The 7757-nt window shown below is 45.5% G+C and overlaps 3 non-coding genes across 3 annotated transcripts; 2 read left to right on the top strand and 1 right to left on the bottom strand.

Annotated features, from left to right (window-relative positions):
- Positions 1–2720: 2720 nt before the first annotated feature.
- TRNAD-GUC (transfer RNA aspartic acid (anticodon GUC)) lies at positions 2721–2792 on the bottom strand. Its single transcript has one exon. It is a non-coding gene; the product is annotated as a tRNA-Asp (tRNA).
- Positions 2793–3180: 388 nt separating this feature from the next.
- On the top strand, positions 3181–3252 carry TRNAD-GUC (transfer RNA aspartic acid (anticodon GUC)). The gene has a single exon. It is a non-coding gene; the product is annotated as a tRNA-Asp (tRNA).
- A 287-nt stretch (positions 3253–3539) lies between these two features.
- On the top strand, positions 3540–3610 carry TRNAG-GCC (transfer RNA glycine (anticodon GCC)). The gene has a single exon. It is a non-coding gene; the product is annotated as a tRNA-Gly (tRNA).
- Positions 3611–7757: the final 4147 nt, after the last annotated feature.

The raw sequence follows: 7757 nt of genomic DNA on the forward strand, positions 1-7757 counted from the left end.
GGCGGATCGCCCAGGTGTATTTAAAAGAGTGCTTTTAGCAGCCAGATTACGTGAGGTATTTTGAAAGGCGAGATTTCTTAGCCTGCAGCCAGCTGAGCTCGTAAATTATGGGGACTGCCGCTTGTCAAGTGTTCGAATGATGAGGGTTGTTGTGTCTGACGTCACAGTCTTGAAACTCGGTTATATTGCTGTCTGCAGCTTGTCGAGTGTGTAGGGGGGAGAAGACGACCTTGATGTTTTGAACGCGGGGAGAGATTTGTGTTCTGTTTGTTCTACTTTAATTATAACACTGGCCCGTTTGATATTGATCCCTTGGACATGTTGGTTGTGTTCTTTTATATTGTTTGTATATGAGTATTCTACGCCTTACTCTTCATGGGACCAGGGTTCGTGACCGAGTCAGGACACGGTACATTATGTGTTTATATTTGTTTGCACCGGGGTTCGATGGTACGAGGCATAGTAAATTTTATGGGGATTACTGTTAGATGTGTATTTCAGCAGATATCCATTTTTCTACATTTCCTTACTTACACAATTGTAACATGCTTGTTACAGCACAGCTGTGTCGTGAAGGCAGTGAACTGGTTGTCATCGGCTCAACATTATCTTTACCCAAGCATTTGAAAGCTCTTACATTTGTAAATAGTTTTTGTTTATGTAATAAATCCCTGATTGTAAAACTTTGAATGCAGCGATGTTTTCTGTTAGATATTTTTTTAATTTAGCTAATTCTTACCTGATTAGTCACATATCCTAGTGTTTTATCTTAATGTTGCCCATTGTTCACCCATGTTATCCCTGAGAAGTGCGCTATTGTCCGGCCGAGCAAGGATGTGTGTTCAGGTAAGACTATGTGCACAAGCTCACGTTTGTGAGAGTTCTTTCACTACTGTACTCTGGGTTCGAGACCGGCTTTCGCCTGGCCGGAACCACAGGGTACTGTAGGGCACAATATTATTTAAAAAATTTCTCAAATGTTTTTGAAAGGGAATGGACATTTTTGATTTCCCACAAAGCTGATTATCTTATCAAGTAATTCCGATCAGCGTCAGCGCTACCCTTTCCTGGTTTGTACACTCCAGAGACATCAAGTTGCCTATTATCTTTACAGATGAGCCTTACTCCTAGAATTTCATGTTTGTCATCTGTAACTTTTTCGTAGCTTACAGATTCTTCTTTCACGAGAATGAATACTCCCCCTCCTACCATTCATATCCCATCTCTACGATGCACACTCCAGTTCCGTGAGCAAATTTCCGCATCATTTATATCGTAATAAATGGGTTCAGTTTTTAAAGCAATGTAAATCTAGTCAGCAATATTCTGAATTGCTTAAATTGACTCAGCTCTATTCTGTTTACTTGGCCATAATGCATGCGTGAAAATATGTTTTTCTTTAATGAATTCACAATGGAGAGATGACAGAAATAGACTGAAAGTAGGATCTGTCAAATCAATGGTATTGCTGCAATACAATTTTAAAGAAATATCTTGTCAGGAATTTCATGATTATATTTTAAAAAATTGAGTTGCTAAAAAGTGCGTCAAGTTCAGAAAAGTACGATTGGCATCAGCATCAGGGCACTTCTGTGTCATAAATATATTTAAGCAAAGTTAAATAAATGCTGGTCCGCCTCTGTGGTGTAGTGGTTAGTGTGATTAGCTGCCACCCCCGGAGGTCCGGGTTCGATTACCGGCTCTGCCACGAAATTTGAAAAGTGGTACGAGGGCTGGAACGGGGTCCACTCAGACGCGGGAGGTCAGATGAGTAGAGGAGGGTTCGATTCCCACCTCAGCCATCCTAGAAGTGGTTTTCCGTGGTTTCCCACTTCTCCTCCAGGCAAATGCCGGGATGGTACCTAACTTAAGGCCACGGCCGCTTCCTTCCCTCTTCTTTGTCTATCCCGCAAGGTCCTTGTTCAGCATAGCAGGTGAGGCCGCCTGGGCGAGATACTGGTCATGCTCCCCAGTTGTATCGCCGACCCAGTGTCTCACGCTCCAGGACACTGCCCTTGAGGCGGGAGTAAAAACACGATTGCGTCCCCATACCACTATATGTATGGGGCAAGTGCTTCCGTGGGATCCCGGTGGGATCCCTCGCTGAGTCCGAGGGAAAAACCATCATCATCATCTGTTTACCCTCCATGTTCGGCTTTTCCCTCGGACTCAGCGAGGGATTCCACCTCTACCGCCTCAAGGGCAGTGTCCCGGAGCTTCAGACTCTTGGTCGTGGGATACAACTGGGGAGAATGACCAGTACCTCGCCCAGGTGGCCTCACCTGCTATGCTGAACAGGGGCCTTGTGGAGGGATGGGAAGATTAGAAGGGATAGACAAGGAAGAGGGAAGGAATCGGCCTTAAGTTAGGTACCATCCCGGCATTCGCCTGGAGGAGAAGTGGGAAATCACGGAAAACCACTTCCAGGATGGCTGAGGTGGGAATCGAGTGGACCCCGTTCCAGCCCTCGTACCACTTTTCAAATTTCGTGGCAGAGCCGGAAATCGAACCCGGACCTCCAGGGGTGGCAGCTAATCACGCTAACCACTACACCACAGAGGCGGACGGGAAAAACCAACCGTAAGTAAATAACTTTCTTTACGGGTGGTATAAATTGACATCCATAAATGTAGTTTTAATGAAAATCTGGTATTTGAAACATTATTCCAACAGGACGGTCCATTGTGGCAACATAATTAATTACATTTCTAAAATTGAAACTCCCCGGCGGGGAATCGAACCCCGGTCTCCCGCGTGACAGGCGGGGATACTGACCACTATACTACCGAGGAATACGTTGCGGTAGGTTTCGCTATATGAACTCAGACCACAGTCGGTAGAAAGAACGGAATGTCATAAACGTATGTATTATCGGAGGCATTCTCGTAGCATAAAATCGAAACCGGCGTTAATGAACAATCCAGTCCATTCATTTTATCACTGGTGCTGAAATGCATTCAGTATTCCTCCACTGTTTATAATCACATAAATACCGATGATTAGTCACCAGATGATTTTGAAGTTGATTTTATATCGAATATTGTCCGTTCAAAGGCGTCGGTCTTTTTACCCTTTTTACAGTCTCTAGATTTACAAAAATAATTAACATTTTTAAATATTTGCCAGAATATAATATTCAATCATGACTATAACAGGTTTGTATATAATGGCTTTGTGTAGTCCTCGGTAGTATAGTGGTCAGTATCCCCGCCTGTCACGCGGGAGACCGGGGTTCGATTCCCCGCCGGGGAGGGCTTTTTGAAGCCATTTAGTGTCGGAATGTAGTTTGAGAACATCGTTTCACAGACGGTTCTGTGTATTAATTCCATTACATGACAAACTTTTACGTCTTCATAGCTATTCTCATGTTATTTTGGACGGGTACATTACAAACTACGTATCTTTGCCGTTGAGTGCTGCTATTACGAGACGAGCTTTGAAAGAATTGTTATCACATCCAAAAATAATTTACTTTTTAACGAAAATGTGGTGTATGTACTACCAGTAATATAACATGCAGTAACAGTAGGTTTAACGAGGCATCGGTGGTTCAGTGGTAGAATGCTCGCCTGCCACGCGGGCGGCCCGGGTTCGATTCCCGGCCGATGCAAAATTTTTTTAATTCAGGTTCTTTTTCGCATTCGTATTTTTGCGCAGTTCGTAATGCATTCCCATTTTTAGTTTTTCAATATACACGTAAATTTCCGGTATGTCATAGTTGTTTTCTCACTCGCGTAACTCGTTTTATGTTGAAACAATTGTAAAGATGAAGCGAATTAAGCTTAATTTCTGCTCTCAATAAGAAGAAAGTAGAGAAATTAAATGACTTAACTCAAATGATTTATGGATATTTTCTTATTTGAGTGAATATCCTCACGTGATTAGACCAGAAGACAAAGAAGAACCCTGAAACAAACATAAATGCAACACACAGGATTTATTGGTTTATGCAGGCCCTAAGATCCTTGAATGATATTAGTGGGATGGACGGATGTATTCAGGTCGTTGGTTATTAAAGTCGAAGACATCTTATGGATGTTTCAAGGTAAGGTCTTCCTGAATGTCTTTCCTTCTTTTATCAGTCATATAAATCAGTGTACATAATACGTGTATAGCTATGACTGTTTATTCATATTCTCTTCTTCCGTACGACTTGTAAACATGCATATTGGAGGCCCGGGTTCGATTCCCGGCTCTGCTACGAAATTTGAAAAGTGGTACGAGGGCTGGAACGGGGTCCACTCAGCCGCGGGAGTTCAGCTGGAAGTGGTTTTCCGTGGTTTACCACTTCTCCAGGTAAATGCCGCGATGGTATCTAACTTATGGCCACGGTCGCTTCCTTCCCTCTTCCTTGTATATCCCTTCCAATCTTCCCATCCCCCACCAAGGCCCCTGTTCAGCATAGCAGGTGAAGCAGCTTGGCTTGGGCGAGGTACTCCTTCCCAGTTGAATCCCCCGACCCAAAGTCTCACGTTCCAGGACACTGCCCTTGAGGCGGTCGAGGTGGGATCTCTCGCTGAATCCGAGGAAAAAACCGACCCTGGAGGGTAAATGAATTAAGGAAGAAGAAGAATTCACTCATTCTACAATACATTGTCAGGTTTTAATAGGAATTACATCGCACAATAAACGGCGCACCGGTACTGCGATTTTTAAAAATTGTTTAAGTAAGAAAGGAATACAATTGAATGTTAAAGTTGGCAGTACAAAGCCACATTATACTGCACAACGTACTTATCAACTCATTACAGTTGCACTACTAGCGAAATTGCAATTTGCTTTACGTCGCACCGACACGGATATGTCTCAAGGACCAAGGGGGATGTTTTCATTCCCCTCCCCGAAGGGGAGGGGCGGGCCACCTAGAAGGTAACGCCTTCTCTCTGGCCAGGAGATTCAGCGGGGTTGGGGATTTGATAGGTTAGATGAGAGAGGGGGGGTGCTTTTTAATTTGGTGATGTGGGGGATTGGCCTCTTGGCTAAGGGTGTAGCATCTGCTCTTCTGCTTTTTATTGGTTCTTATTACATTAGTTACAATGGTTTACATAATGGTTTACATATTTTGGGCGATTACAATACAGGTTTACAAGTTTACAAGTTACACAGATGTTAATTAAGAGTAGTGTTGTTGGTTAGGAGAAGGTGAATCGTTTGTTGGTAGAAGGAGGTAATGTTGACGAGGGAGGTGAGTAGTAGGACGAGTAGGTTAGAGTTGGTAGGTGGGCTGCGATGGTGGGGGAGGCGGGGTTGGTTCCGGGATGGGTTGGTGTTAGGGCGGGTGGGTGGTTGAGGGTTAGAGCGAGAGGGTTCCACCCGATGTTGTTTTCCAGAGAGCTGGATCCCTTGCTGTATTAGTCTTTGTGCATCTTCGGGTTGATGGAGAAGGAGCCTCACCATGTAGGTGGGCCCGGCCGTGTTGTGGATCCTGGCTGCTTTCTTCAGGTTGAGTCCTGATCGCTGAAGTTCCTGTGTGATGATTTCCTGGGGGATGGCTGGATTGATTCCTCTAATAACGCAGCTGGCGATGGACTGCGACGCTGGTGGTGGTGTCGGCGGAGTTGCTTCGTTGGACTCGGGAGCTGGTGGTGGTGTTTCTTCTCTAGTTTCCATGGTGACGTTGGTGGCTTCTTCTTCTTCGGGCTGTAGGTTCACTGGATCAGGCTGCTTGGTGGGTTGAGGGGACATCATTATGGGTGAGGAGTGTGTCATCACTGTGGAAGTTATGGGAGTGGTGGGGTGGAGGGGGGAGGTAGCAATGGTGGTGGTGATAGTGGTAGTTGTAGTGGTGTGCGGATAGGTCAACGGATGACGTGGAGGGGTGTATGGAGGTGGTGGTCGTGGTGATGGACGTTGGATTTGTTGGGGTGGCTGGGCTCCCGGGTTTGGTCCGAAGTCATTTTCCATGTAGGCTGGGCATGGTTCTGCGTAGTGCGGTCTTCCATTTATGTAGATGCCCCATCTTATGGCATTTTGGACAGCTTCTTCTGTGGCAAGTTGGATCAGGACTCGGTCGGTGGGTTCGAAATCCACCAGTATTCGGCTTAGGTTTAATACTGGTACTCCTTTGTTCTTGAGGTACCCGAATAAGGTAGCGTCGGTGAAGGAGCGATCTACGCCTGGGATTATGAAGTTGGGCATGTTGGGGGGAGGCCGACTTCCAGTTTGGTGTCTTGGCCTGATTATGTTTTATTGTCACGGCTAGGGTACGAATTGGAGACTGGAGTGTTCCCTAGCCGTAGTAAAAAGTGGCATAGATCGGTTTCCGATGGTGACGATGGTATAGGAAAGGGCTAGGAGTGGGAAGGAAGCGGCCGTGGTCTTAATTGAGGTGCCTGGTGTGAAAATGAGTTACCACGGAAAATCGTCTTCAGGACTGCCGACAGTGGGGTTCGAACGCCTTATCTCCCGAATGCAAGCTCATATCTGCGCGACCTTAAACGCACGGCCACTTGCTCGGTATTTAGACATTAAACATTCTGACTCGGCGAAGCTGAGTAAAGGCTTGCTGCCACCTGGTGGAATCGAATCGAACCGAATCGTCGAAATTTCCACTCAACCGCTCACATCTAGCGGAACGGAATCGAACGGAATTCTACGGGAAACTTATAGCACACAATGAACGGTCTGATAGCGCTAGTATTTTTATGAGGAGGCAGAAAATGAAGGAAGTGAAAAGAAAAGAGGTTGGAGAATATTCTGGGTGCATGAAATTAACTTCTCAAGGGAGCCGAAATGAGAGTATTCGAGCTTATCCGAATGGTGAAGTCAAATCTCAGTGAATTGACATTTCAACACTATTTCGGTTAGTATAGTTTAACAAAACAACTCAATTTTACAGGAGGAAATGCTATTTCGGATGGAGTGGGAGTCCGGGATCAATCTAAAAGTACGGTAGGTTGCGCAATGTGGCAGGATAAAATCCAGGTAGCCTCAACATTAATTAAAAACTGTGAAGTGTATTTATTTGCCACAGCAGAGCAGTTTCGTATGCACTATGGTGTCTTGGGAACACATGTACGACAGTGTCAAACGTACCTAGGGAAATTGTTCAACTGTAAATATAATAAACACTTAAAGGTACTGTACATCCTAAGTGATTATCGTACTGATATACTGCACGTGGAATTATTACTTTACTTCTCGAAGCCCAGTACTCGCTACATTCAGCTGCGCTCGGAACGACTGTCGTTTGATTACACGCTCGCGGCCTTCTCGGGAAGGAGCTGCCAATCTCTGTACTGAGGAACTAATGAGTGAGGTGCTTTGATAGCTGGTGGTGGTGATTATTGTTACACGATTGGTCTGGACTGGTTCTTGCCGTGCAGAAGGTTAGGATAGGATCTGGACAAGACCATTGGTCTGGACGGTTAAAAGCCACGAAGCGGCCCTAAGACCCTAGTTTCGTGAGGAAACACAATTGGTCTAGACGGAAGACGATTGGTCTGGACGGTTAGGATTCTTGCCGTGGACAAGACGATTGTTCTGGATGGTTAGGATTCTTGCCGTGGACAAGGCCATTGGTCTGGACGGTTAGAAGCCGCGAAGCGGCCCTAGGCCCCTAGGTTCCTGTGGAAACACGATTGGTCTGGGTTGGTTCTTGCCGTGTGGACCTGGAATGGACCATTGGTCTGGACTGGTTCTTGCCGTGCGGACGGTTAGGATAGGATCTGGACAAGACCATTGGTCCGGACTGTTACAAGCCGCATTGTTATTTTACATGGTGTTTTTTGTTTGTGCTTTTATTCAGCTGGGGTTGG

Source organism: Anabrus simplex, chromosome 1 (genome assembly GCF_040414725.1).
Source record: "Anabrus simplex isolate iqAnaSimp1 chromosome 1, ASM4041472v1, whole genome shotgun sequence".
Lineage (NCBI taxonomy): Eukaryota > Metazoa > Arthropoda > Insecta > Orthoptera > Tettigoniidae > Anabrus > Anabrus simplex.